This window comes from Salvia miltiorrhiza, chromosome 7 (assembly GCF_028751815.1).
Source record: "Salvia miltiorrhiza cultivar Shanhuang (shh) chromosome 7, IMPLAD_Smil_shh, whole genome shotgun sequence".
Classification (NCBI taxonomy): domain Eukaryota; kingdom Viridiplantae; phylum Streptophyta; class Magnoliopsida; order Lamiales; family Lamiaceae; genus Salvia; species Salvia miltiorrhiza.
Genome location: NC_080393.1, coordinates 9,531,256 through 9,544,917, shown reverse-complemented (window position 1 = coordinate 9,544,917; position 13,662 = coordinate 9,531,256). Strand labels below are relative to the sequence as shown.

At 33.0% G+C, this 13,662-nt stretch overlaps 1 long non-coding RNA gene across 1 annotated transcript; it reads right to left on the bottom strand.

Moving 5' to 3' along the window:
* Positions 1–9,413: 9,413 nt before the first annotated feature.
* On the bottom strand, positions 9,414–10,037 carry LOC130992421 (uncharacterized). Its single transcript, XR_009091287.1, has 2 exons — positions 9,754–10,037; positions 9,414–9,565 (listed from the first exon to the last, which is right to left on the bottom strand). It is a non-coding gene; the product is annotated as an uncharacterized LOC130992421 (long non-coding RNA).
* Positions 10,038–13,662: the final 3,625 nt, after the last annotated feature.

The window sequence follows — 13,662 nt, the reverse complement described above, 5'->3', positions numbered from 1 at the left end:
TTTATTTTCTCTCTCTTCGTTCAAATTTTACAACTTTTTAATTATGTTTGTGTATGAAAATATTTATTTATTTATTATGACGTCGACGTGTAGTACTCGTAATAATGTATAATGTTAATTTACATTATAAAATTATTTAATAACTAAAATAATCATTAAACTTTACACATAGTTGAAAATTACGGTTTTAAATTCGTGTTTTTATTGAGTAATGTGAATTATTTCTCATCATAGTGGTAAAGGCTTTCTCATAATTTCTCTTGACGAATGTTCAATCCCTCTTTGATGCATTTATGCTTCTTTTCTTCTCTTTTTTTTTTATCTTTTTTTTTATCAAATAAAAATTGAATTATAGTATTATTTTTTAAACCACACCAAACCACGGTGAATTTATTCTTTTTTTAAAAAAAAACCTTCGTTAATTCATCTTTTTTTTTCTAAGGTTTCTTCAGTGATCTCTCAACTAAGGTAATTTTTTTTAAAAAAATTAGTTATATTTTATATTTGTTAAATCACACCAAACTAAACACATTTATGCTTATTTTTTCATGAACTTTTTTATTTATATATCTTCCATTTCCTAAGTTTTATTGAACGATCTTTCAAGTCTGATGAGAATAAGGCTTGTATTAATGGAAAAGAAAAAGAGTACAAAACATCCAAGAAAGCGCAAAAGAGAGCAAACAAAAGACCGAGCCTCATTAAAACCTTCTAAGAAGAAGAGACCTTAGAAGGAAAAAGAGTACTCGTGAAAGACTCACATTCGGTTCAGGAGCGGGAAGAGACAACTTCAGGAGTTCCGGCCTAACCATCACCCCTAAGAAGCTCGGCTCAAGAAAACCGGAAGAAGAAGAACCAAGAAAGAAAACAGGAGACCAACAACAAAAGAAAACAACCCAACCAAAGCCTAAGGGAACCAACGAAACTGCTTATATAACCATACGGATATGACTATGCGTCGACATATCCCTTGCAACCGCAATCCTAATCTCCTCAATCGCAAAAGGCCACCAGCCTTCCTGCCGATCATCATTGGCCATAATATCTGCCGGTTGATTACCCTCACGGTAAATATGCGAGACCATCAAAGAAAAATCCCGAAGCAGGCGCAGAGTATGCTGCCAAAACGCCCTAAATCTCCAAGGAACATCACTCGAGCGAGAATACAAAAGGTGAACCACATACATAGAGTCAGCCTCAACCCACAGATGCCGCCAGCCTCGGGTATGAGCAATGTGAATAGCATAGATCACAGCCAACAATTCCGCCTCGAAAGCAAAGCCGTTGCCGCCTTTAAAATGAAAACAACCTCGGACATGAGACCACTTGTCTCGAAAACCCCACCCGCAGCAATAACTCCAGGAGCTCCCGCCGCCGAGCCATCTGTATTAACTTTAATCCATTGACCAACGGGAGGCCACCAGTGAACCTCCACCATACAGGGGGGAGGAGCAGCACGGCTCCTCACCCCAATCGCACGAGTGATCGAATAGTCAGCCCAAGAATTAGAAATATTACCCAACTTCCGGAAAACCCCATCAATCTCCATAAAGTAAGCCTTGACAAAGGCCAAAACCGCACGTCTATCAAAGCACAAATCCTCAAAAATAAGCGCATTGCGTCCCGACCAGATACGCCACATCAGAGTGATAATTCCCGCCTTCCAAAAGGAACCAATTTGGGAACTCCAAGAGAGATTCCAAGCCAGAACTAAGAAGGAATGAATATCCATGCACCCCAAGAGATTCTCTTTACCAAACCAACCTAAAAAATCAGTCCAAATAGGGCGAACACACGAGCACTCCCAAAGCACATGCGAAATCGTCTCACTATCTTGGAGACACAAAGAACAAGCATTGGGCGCAATTAACCCTTGCCGGATCAGAACATCAATAGTAGGCAAGCGCCCATGGAGGACACGCCAACAGAGAATAGATCGCCTCATCGGAATAAAGTCCTCCCAGATCCATTTGCCCCAGCTAACAGCAGGAAAACGATGGCAAATATTAGAAAAAGCCAAAGAGGCCGAAACCTCACCCTTAACCGACTGTTTCCAATATCTCGTATCCCTCTGGCCGCCCATCGGAATACGCAGAATATCATCCATAATATCAGGAAAACGAGAAACAAAGGATATCGTGAAATGCCAAACACCATCATAAAAATAATCACTAACCGAGAAGCTCAGAAAATCATGCATATATATCGGAATTTTAAGTTTATCCACAAGCTTGTACCCAAGCCAATCATCCCGCCAAAAGTAAGTATGCTCACCACGGTCAATACAAACATAAGAATCATCCACCAACTGATTGACTTCTTCTTTCATCCCAATCCAAACAGAAGAGTTCGACACCGAATCCTTTGCAACCCCAAAATTGTTTAGATATCTCGATCTCAGAATGGAATGCGCCCAAACAGTTCCCTGAATTAACTTCCAAGCCAGCTTCATCAAATAAGATTTGTTCATTAACGTAAAAGATCTAATGCCGAGGCCGCCTTCTTTCAAGGGGGAGCAGACTCTACCCCAACTAACAGCACAGCTGGGCCGTTTATCAATATTTCCCGACCAAACGAAATTACGACATTTCCTGTCAAGGGAGTGCAGTAACGATTTTGGCCATTTGTAAACCATCATGGAGTGAACAATCGAACTCTGAATAACCGACTTGACTAAACAAAGCCTCCCAGCCATAGAAAGATGTCGACCTTTCCATCGAGCAAACTTCTGGACAATCCTATCATGAATTGCCTGAAAGAAAGAAGCTCTCGGACGCCCAACGAAAATCGGAACTCCCAAGTAATTGAAAGGAAGGTTCCCGGTAGTGAAACTGAGCTCACGATGAATAGCACTTTTCCTGTCATTGAGAACTCCCGAACCAAAGTAAATGCAAGACTTCTCCAGACTACACTGCTGACCCGAAAGAGAGTCATAGTACGAAAAGATCTGATGAATTTTTCTAGCATTCCGAACCGTACCTTTACAAAAGATCATAACGTCATCCGCATAGAACAAGTGAGTAGGGAACTGAAAAGTTCGACTATAGCGCATAGGTTCTAGATGCCCAGAATCAACGCAGCTGCTAAAAAGCCGACTCAAGATATCCTCCGCAATTCCAAAGAGAATCGGAGAAAGGGGATCTCCCTGACGCACTCCGCGAGAACAAGCAAAATATCCCCGCAGCTGACCAATATAGAGAATAGAGAGCCTCGCCGAGCTGAAAATAATTGAAATCCAGTAAATGAATTTCTCATGATAGTGATTAGCTCGCAAAACTTGCAAGATAAAATCCCATCGAATAGTATCAAAGGCTTTCCGGATGTCAACTTTACAAGCCATATTACGTCCCCTGTCCGTGCGTTTCATACAGTTGAAACCTTCCGAGCTGAGCATGATGCAATCATGAATATTACGCCCGCTAATAAAGCCAAATTGATTGTCAGAAACATGAGACGCAGCCACCACGCCAAGACGAGAGGCAAGAATCTTCGAGATAATCTTGAATAAGAAATTCGAAAGGACAATCGGGCGAAGATCAGCAACAGTGTCGACTGAATCCTTCTTGGGAATCAAAATCATCGTACTGGAATTACACCCAGAAGGTAAATAAGAATGGCGAAAGAAATTCTGAACAGCCGCAATGACATCCGCTTTAATCACATCCCAGCAACTTTGAAAGAAGTTACCAGAGAAACCATCAGGGCCAGGAGCACTTGAAGCATCCATATTAAAAACCGTCGCCGCAATTTCACTCTCATCGGGTATACTCACCAACCGCGCATTCTGATCATCAGACACCCCCGACTGGAAAAGCGCATCAATCTCTAACTGATCTCCAGAAGGTCGACCATCATCAGCGAAAAGAGACGTAAAGTGGTCAATAATATGATTCTCAATAATAGTGGCATCATAAGTCTCTCTACCATCAATCTTGAGGCGAGTGAAAGGCGCATTCCGTTTCTTGAACTTGGTCAAACGGTGAAAAAACTCAGTATTCCTGTCTCCATCCCGAAGCCAGTTCGCACGGCTTTTTTGCTGAAGCAAACAGTTCTTATGTGTCAACGATACATTTAGCTTTGCCTGAAGACTAACCTCCTCATCAAAGAGATCGTTCGTATATCCAGAAGCAGAAATCTTCCCCTGAGTAGTCTCAAGCTGTTTCATGAGAGAAGAAATGGAGGAATCCACATTGCCAAAAACCTCTTTATTCCAAACCCCAATCTCCTTACGAAGCCTTTTCAATTTCAACATAACACATAAAATCGGGCAGCGTGTGCTGACAATCTCCCTCCAAGATGTCGCCACCAGCTCCTGAAAGGTCGGATGCAAGGTCCACATATTAAGAAAACGGAAAGGCCTCCGACCAGTAGGGTTTGTCAATTTGCATTGCAACACCAACGGAGAGTGATCCGAAGTGAGGCGAGGCAGGACAGCAGTAACCAACGACGACCAGAGATCAGCAAAACCCTGCGAAAACAAAGCACGATCTAAAACAGATTCCACTTTCAAGTCTAGAACAAGATAATTTCTTAAAAAAATTCAATCATATTTTATATTTATCTTTATAGGAGTTAGAAATATATATATATATATATATATATATATATATATATATATAATATGATGTGTTAATAGGTAAAAATGTCGAATCATCTTAATTTATATGTTAAAAATGTCTTCTGCGATTTGTTTTTTCTTTTCTGTTTCTTGATTTTGGCTGGCTGATTTGTTTGCCCGCACACCACTATTATATACCACTACTATAGTACCCCTATTATAGAATAATTTATGATTTGGAAAATCATGCTAGAAAAATCAAGTTATTAAAATATGTTGACCACATAATATTATTTCTAAAATTGCTCAATGGTTTTTAATAATATTCGAAATGCAGAAAGTAAGTAATAAACCTTGAGTCATTTAATAAATGAGACCTAACTCAAGTGGTAAAGCTGATATACTTAAAGTCTCTTCTTTGTGAGAGGTCTTGGGTTCAATCTCACCTACAAACGGTATAGTTCAATTCTTAAATTCTATTTAATTTTAATATTTTTTTTCCTTCTTATTTTTCTAAATCTGCAATCCCATATCGATTTTATTTAAAATTTTATCAAATGAAAATCTATATTATTTTTGGTGGTCCCCTACTACACTTTATACAAACCTCCTTAACTATTTATCAAAATTCGTGTCATCCAAAGTATATTGCAATTTTTATGAACGGTGGAAATATTAATTTTATTGAAGATATTACCTTGTACAATATTAAATTCTTTAAATTTTGATGCCTACTTCTTAGAAAATAAATAAATTTGTGAATTTGATTAGTCAAAACTCACTTTATCTTGATTTTGCTTCTTTACGAACTCACGGTTATACTTTTTTTATGTGTTTTCAAAATAAATTCTGGAATTTATAAAAAGAAAAAATAATTAAAAAATTAGATTGAGAAAATAATCCAAGAGTCAAATAAATATAGAAAATTAATACAACAAAAGAAATCATTGTTCTTAGGTGATTTTAATGATACTCTAGCACGTACGAACTATTACTACGAGGACTCTTTATTTTGTGATTTTTTGCCTTAAATAAAAATATTGCCTCCTAATTAGTACGAACTATTACTACCAGGACTCTTTGTTTTGTGATTTTTTGTCTTAAATAAAAATATTACCTCCTAATTAGTTAAAAGCACATTTAACCAATTAAGGTTCATCAGAAAATTAAAAAAACAAATACAATAACAAGTTTCCTTATATACTTTTTGTCCATGAAGGATGTTTCTATCATCATCGATTCATCATCATCATCTCATAATTATTTTTAATAGAAATTAATTGTCCGACAATAATTATGTTTCGTCATCTTTCATTTTATTTTTACTATTAATGTGGGGATATATATGTATATGTATAAAAAATTCTTATGAATTTCGTAAACCTATATAATATGATTTTATGCTATAAATTTAATTTATAATCTTTTATAATATCGTGCATACGAAATTTCTGTATTGCTTAATTCAAAAATAAAAATTAAAATCTGTATTGCTGGATTTGACCAATATTAAGAGTGGATGAAATCCACATAATTAATAGTTGAAACAATGGTGTCAAATGGCCACATTGAACATGCAAACACAATATTTGTCCACTAATTGAAAAAAACACAAATTATGACCATTAATTAGGTAATATGCCTAATATACCCCTAATTGGGCGGACTGGGTAGGGTCAGGAGCACGGGTCGTGTGCCGGGTAGGATCAGGCACGCGGGTCGGGTTAGGCACTTATGACACTATTAGTGCCATAAGTGCCAACGATTTTTTTTTACTTCCCCTGCCCTGTCTACCCCCCCAGACCCCCGACCCCACCCACCCCCAAGCCAAAAGGAACTTTTTAAACACTTCTCCTAGGGTTTAGATATTCCATTTAGGGTTTAAATTATCCATTTAGGGTTTAGATGATGCTGTTGTTTCTATATTTATTCTGCATGTTTGGCACTTATGGCACTAATAGTGCCATAAGTGCTAAAAAGACCATTTTACTTTATTTTATTTTGGATTTTCGTTGGCACTTATGGCACTATTAGTGCCATAAAATAAAATAACAAAAGTAAAATTTGATTTATTTTATCTAGGGGGAGTAAATTTTTTTTTTTTTTGGCTTGGGGGTGGGTGGGGTCGGGGGTCTGGGGGGTAGACAGGGCATGGAGAGTAAAAAAAAAAAAATCGTTGGCACTTATGGCACTAATAGTGCCATAAGTGCCTAACCCGACCCGCGTGCCTGATCCTACCCGGCACGCGACCCGCGCTCCTGACCCTACCCAGTCCGCCCAATTAAGGGCAAAAACGTCCCAAAGCTATAAAAATGGCCAAAATTTATGTTTTTTCAATGAGTGGCCATAATTTGTGTTTTATGATCCATTTGGCTATTCCAAAATTTTACTCTTAATAGTTTCACTCAAGTTTTTATTTCAGCAATTACTTGTTTGCTTGTTTTTTTTAACGGAAAAAAGCAATTAATTGTTGATATATTAGGCCAATCTGGATTGTATAAAATTAAATAAAGTGATGATTTGACAAATCTCATGCATCAACGATACAACAGATATCATCAATTAATATCTTTTTTCTTTTTTAAAAAAATAAAAGGGATATCTATTATATGATCCCTACCTACCAACCCCGCAGGTATGCGAAATTGAACCTAAGACCTCACACAAAGGAGAGTGTTTGAGTGCATCAGCTTTGTCACTTGAGATAACCCTCATTGACATCAAATTAAGAAAGAAAGTTAGAAATTAAGAAAAAGATACGTCATCCGTCCTATTACAAACGTCTCATTACTTTTGGGCACAAAAATTAAAAAATATATAATTAATAGATAAAGTGACTTGGTGGGGAGATAGAAATAAATCGGAATATGTAAAAATAAGTATAAGAGTATTTTTTTTCTTAATTTCTAACTTTCTTTTATTTATTTATTATTATTTAGTTCTATCTTTTTTTTTCTCTTTCTTTGTAACTTTCCTTTACCCGTTTTCATAATAACAATAAGTTGTACATATTCATTTCAATTACTCTATAAAATATAAAGTAATTTATTGAGTAAATTGTAAAATAATCACACGGTATAATATGTAAAATAGTCTCAAATTGATTTCCAACATTCAATTCAACTTTGTATTCCACTCTACAATATAATGTCCCATTTTCATACCTTCTAAATTAATTTTGTTTTATTTTCATAAATTATCATATCATATATTCTTGTATATACTTATATTTATGCTTACTATTAATAATATTTTTATAACAATCAAATATAGTTTAATTTAAATAAATTATCTCACAAAAATATAGATCTTAACAAAACGATCAATTTATTTCAGGAATACGAAGCTAACATTTCTCATAGATCCTTGCAACAAAACTTTTTCGTTATTTTTATTCTATTTTAGGTATCTAGGAATAATTATTATTTATTATATTTAATTGTAAAGATATTGAAAATTGTAGATGTAGAGTGGGCAATATTGGAGCAAAAGAGCCCATCACATTATTGGATCTCTATTCAAGCGGACAATTAGACCCTAAGTTTATGCTCTTTATTATTATTATTATTATTATTATTATTATTATTATTATTATTATTATTATTATTATTATTATTATTATTATTATTATTATTATTATTATGCTGATTTGAACACTTGACTTTATTGTTCATACAAGAGGCTATTCCCTTTTAAAAAAAATCCCATAGTACACAAATGAGAAATAACACCAACTAATTTCTTATAAAAAACAATGAATATGATCGAAGCACATATTCTTTAACATCATCTCCTTAAACGCTATTTATAAAATTCTTAATGAATTTCGTAAACCTGTATAATTTGAATTTTATGCAATAAATTTAATTTATAATCTTTTATTATTTGTAGAATTTATTATTAATGTCTACTCTATCGTGCATACGTAATTTCTATATTGCTGCATTTGCCCAATATTAAGAGTGGAAGAAATCCACATAATTAGTAGTTCCACTCAAGTTTTTATTTCAGCACTTGTTTGTTTGTTTTGGAAAAAAGCAATTAATTGTTGATTAGGCCGGCCAATCTGGATTGCAACGAATTAAATAAAGGCTATAAAGCGATGATTTGATAAATCTCACGCATCAACAACAGATATCATCAATTAATATCATTTAAAAAAAATCTTTTTCTTATTAGTTTCTAATACTTTATTTGGTCTTTTATTGTTTAGTTCTATTTTTCTTTTCTCTTTCTTTGTTTACCCGTTTTCACAATAACAGTAAATAATAATAAAAAGTGTATAGAGTCATTTCAATTACTCTATAACGGAATTGTTCTAATGAGATCCCATGGTGAGATCTTAGATTAATTTGTAGGTGTTGATTTAATGTATCATATAACTGATATTTATCTAGAGGGGAATTTTTTTACCTGAATCGAATCTGGGGGTGAAGATTTTACTCTTTTTTAAAATATCATTATTCAACACTCTACATTGTCTTATTCATTATTCTCACTTCTCACGAAAAATAGCAATTTCACTATAAATTAATTTAATTTATTTTCATAAATTATCATATATACTTATATATACATTTATTTATGCTTACTATTTTTATAACAATTAAATATAGTTTAATTTAAATAAATTATTTCACAAAAAATATATTTAGATCTTAACAAACGATCAATATAAATCAGCAATACTAAAGTTAACATTTCTCATAGATCCTTGCCTTATTATTATTATTATTATTATTATTATTATTATGATACGCTAATTTGAACACTTGTTAATACAAGAGGCTATTCCCTTTTAAAAGCAAATCATATGCCATTGATTGAGATGATTTGAGAATACATAATACATAAATGAGAAATAACACCAATTAATTTCTTATTCAAAACAAAGAGTATATGACTTGAAACACATATTCTTTAACATCATCTCCTTAAACGCTAAGATCAATCATGAACTTCATGAACAAACGTTTGAACATGCATCTTCACAGCTTGAGATTTGCTCTGCATCGGTCAAAACAAACAAATAAATCATTAATCTAAAATCTCATTCAAATCAAAATTCATGGATATAACAGCTAGTCCCTTTGCTTTTTTTTAAGTTTTCCATTTTGATTTTTTTTTTCATTTTAAAATATGAAAGTAAAATAATGATATTCTTCTGGTAATTAATTAGGAAACAAAAGATAAACCTGGCGTAGTTTTGGCGCATTTGTGAAGAAGGCAAGCGATATTGCAGTAAGAATCCAACTTGGGAGGAGTGCAAAACTTTTCAACGCAACCAATTACACAGCTTTTTGCATTTGGTTTATCTTTACAGTAATCTTCGCAGGTTGAGAGACATGATTTCTTATCAAGTTTTTCTGCTAAAGTTGTTGCAGACGTTGCCAAAATAATGCCCATTATGAACAAAAGCTTTGCACATTTCCGCTCCATTTTTTCCGATTAATTTTTTCTTTTCTGTTTCTTGATTTTGGCTGGGTTATTTGTCTCCCCACACACTAATGTTCTATATTAATAGAAGAATCACTTGTTTTGGAAAATCAATCAAGTTATTAAAATATGTTGACTACGTAATATTATTACTAAAATTGCTCTATGATTTTTAATGAGTCAAAAAATGGCCAATTTACTGTAATAAAAATAAAAGTTGTCCATTTATATAAAAAAAACTTAAAAATTGGCATTTTTGTGTAAAAATATAATTTACCCTCAACATAAAAAACTCTCTCTCTCTCTCTCTCTATATATATATATATATATATATAGGAGAAAGTTATAATAAGAATGCTATCTTTCGCGAGAAATGAGAATATGATTAAATAAGCTAGTATATAGTGTTGAATAAGCTGCTTGTAACGACTGAATAACGAAATTCAATTAATTAGATAGAATTTTCGCTCCCTCCAGGATTCGAACTCAGGTAAAAATGTTATGCAGTCATTACAAGCAACTTATTCAACACTATATATTGGCTTATTCAATCATTCTCATTTCTCATGAAAGATAGCATTCTTAGTATAACCCATCCCTATATATATATATATGGTTGAGTTCTACAAGAAAAAGAGAAACATTGAACATATCGACAATTCGGTTGAACATACCAATAATTTTATTGAACGTTTGAGGTATTTGGGGTTCGAAACCTGGATATGTTCAACATAATTACCGATACGTTCATCAAAAATGTGGATGCGAAATTTAATACTCCCTCTGTCCCATCGAGCTTGAGTCGTATTCCTTTTTGGGCTGTCCCACCGAGCTTGAGTCATTTCCTTTTTTGACAAAAATTAGGTAATTTAAAGCACTAATTTACAAAACTAATTGCACCCTTTATTACATTATCTCTCATACTTTATCACTTTATTACATTATCTCTCTCACTTTATCACTTTATTACCTTCTTTTTCCTACTTTATCATTTTTATACTACACACTTAAAACACTAATCTATAATTTATTAATTCTCGTGCTCAAAAGAAACGCCTCAAGCTCGACGGGACGGAGGGAGTATTAATTATTGACCGCTTGATGGATCATGATCAATGACTGAGATTGTTTTTCCTTTCTTTGCAAATATTTATTTTCCTATTATTGAACTTCCTCCTATCTCTGCTCTTTTAAATTTGGGGAAAAAATAAATTTACCGTAACATAAAAAAATGAAGAAAAAAAATGCCACTCTCCTCTTTCTGCTAAAAAAAACATAAAATAACTTAAACTCTGCTTTCTCTCTCTCTCCATCTTCTTCTCCGCCGCGCCGCCTCATCTGGCTGTGACGACAGATTTGCTCGGAGCTTTCACTAACAAAATCACCGCCTTCTTGTTCCTCACTGTTGTTCGAATTCTCACCGGCCAGTTCAACCCTTTCGTCAACGGCGTCGGCACCGCCAACACCTGCTGGCGACTTCATTTAGTGAGAATATTATGAGATTGGTGAAGCTCTTCCATTCAAATTGTTGTTGAATGTATATTTTAGGATTTTGATTTAGCAAGTGGAGATTACTTTATTCATCGAAATCTTCTTTCGGCCAAATATGCCATAGTGATTTTGAGAGGTAAATCGATGGTGAGAGTTGATCTCGAGAAAGTTTTGAAGTTCGTAGAATTTGTATTTTAGTTTCGTAAATTTTTTATGTGTAAATATTGAGAAATTAGTAGATTGTTTGTTTCTGTAAATTTGTTGATTTTGATGATTTTGTAGATTTATGCATTGCTATTTTTTACTTTTGTAATTTTTTTTTGCATTGAGATATCAAATTCTGAAGCTATGAATATAGAGGTGTGAGTTTGAGTTGTTAATGTTATTGAATTCACAATTAATCTCATGAATTCACAACTGAATAACTAGTGTTGGTTGTGTATTTGAGTTTTTAAAGCTTGAATTCACTGTGAATTCGAATTATAAAGTTTGAATTCGCAACCAACACTATTTTTAATTGTGAAATCAAGTTTTAAAACTCGAATTCACAATTGTATAACTAGTGTTGATTGTGAATTCTAGTTTTAAAGTATAAATTTACTAATAGAAATAATGTTAGTCGTGAATTTGAATTTTAATCTTTGAATTCACAATTAGAAATAATATTTGTCGTGAATTCAAGCTTCAAAATTCAAATTCACAACCAGCATTATTTCTAATTGTGGATTCAAATTTTAAAACTCGAATTCACGATTAGAAATATTATTAATTGTAAATTGTATGTAGTCCAAAAACACGAATTTAAAACTAAAAAAATCAATGGATAATTTTTAAGTTTTTTATGTGAAAGGTATAAATAGTAAGTCTGGCTAATTTTTATATTTTTTATCTTAATAAATAATTTTTATTTTTATTAATTCAAAGTAGGTATTTTCAAAATCCGCTTATTTCTAAAAATATTCGAAATGCCAAAAGTAAGTAATAAACCTTTGAGTCTTAATTAGCAGTAATCACGTGTCCGTTCGCCCGAATCAATTTATTTTCTGAATTTTCACCCAAGTATAAATTTTATATTTAAAACTAGCCTTTTATGTCTTCGAAAATGTGAAGTAGAGTATATTAATACGAAATAGAGAAGACATTGCAACAATTAATAAAATAAAATGCCCTTCCGAACGAAGAAAACAAAAAACTAATAATGTATCATTGTTTATAGTGTTGGAAATTTTTATAAAATATATACATACACAATACTTTATCCTCTTCTCATTTTACACACAATATTAAAAAAATACATTAAATATTTTTTAGAAATAATTAATTACTAATTTTTTTTATAAAAAAAAAAACTCATTTTACACACCACCATTAAAATTACCCTTTTTTTTTTCTTTTTACAGGAATTTCATTAAATTAACTTGTCGATGGATCTCACACAAGTTTTTCCTGCTGTAATAAAGAAACAATTATATAATGATGCAAGATTTATTTATTAAAAGATGGATAGGATAGAATGAAGAGTGTAGCTTCATCTGGAATACATATGGTGGTATGCTATGTAATAATGGCATTGTTGGAAAGGGATTGGCGCAGACACTTTTTATAGCATTCTTGGACGCATCGACCTACGAATCTTGGGTCATCGCCGCAGTCAGCGTAGCAATCTTGTAGACATTTTGGATCAGGAGCTTTCGCATCGCTCCTGCTCGCGCACATTATCAGACCCATAATCACCAACACATTCACAACGCTAATCTTCATTTTTCTTTATCAATTTTCGTGGCGTTGCACTAACTATTTATAGATAGTCTTTGCGGAGGGATTTTCATTTCACCAATTACTTTGTTTTTTTTTTTTGTAAGGAAAGAAGCAATTAATTGTTGATTAGGCTCCAATCTGGATTGCATCAAAATAAATTGATGATTTGATAAATCTGATGTATAACAACACATATCGTCGATATCTATAATTTTCTTTATTCTTTAACTTTTGTAACAGCCCGACTTTGGAAAAAATAGTAAAAATGACAATAATAAAAGGGACTTATTTTGATAAAAGAGATTAATAATAAAATAAGGAGAATAGCATTACGAAAATCTTTTTCCAAACAACTCAATAGTTGAGTTTTGTTTTATATCACATGGTAACAAATTATAAAATGTAAGACTATTTATGAA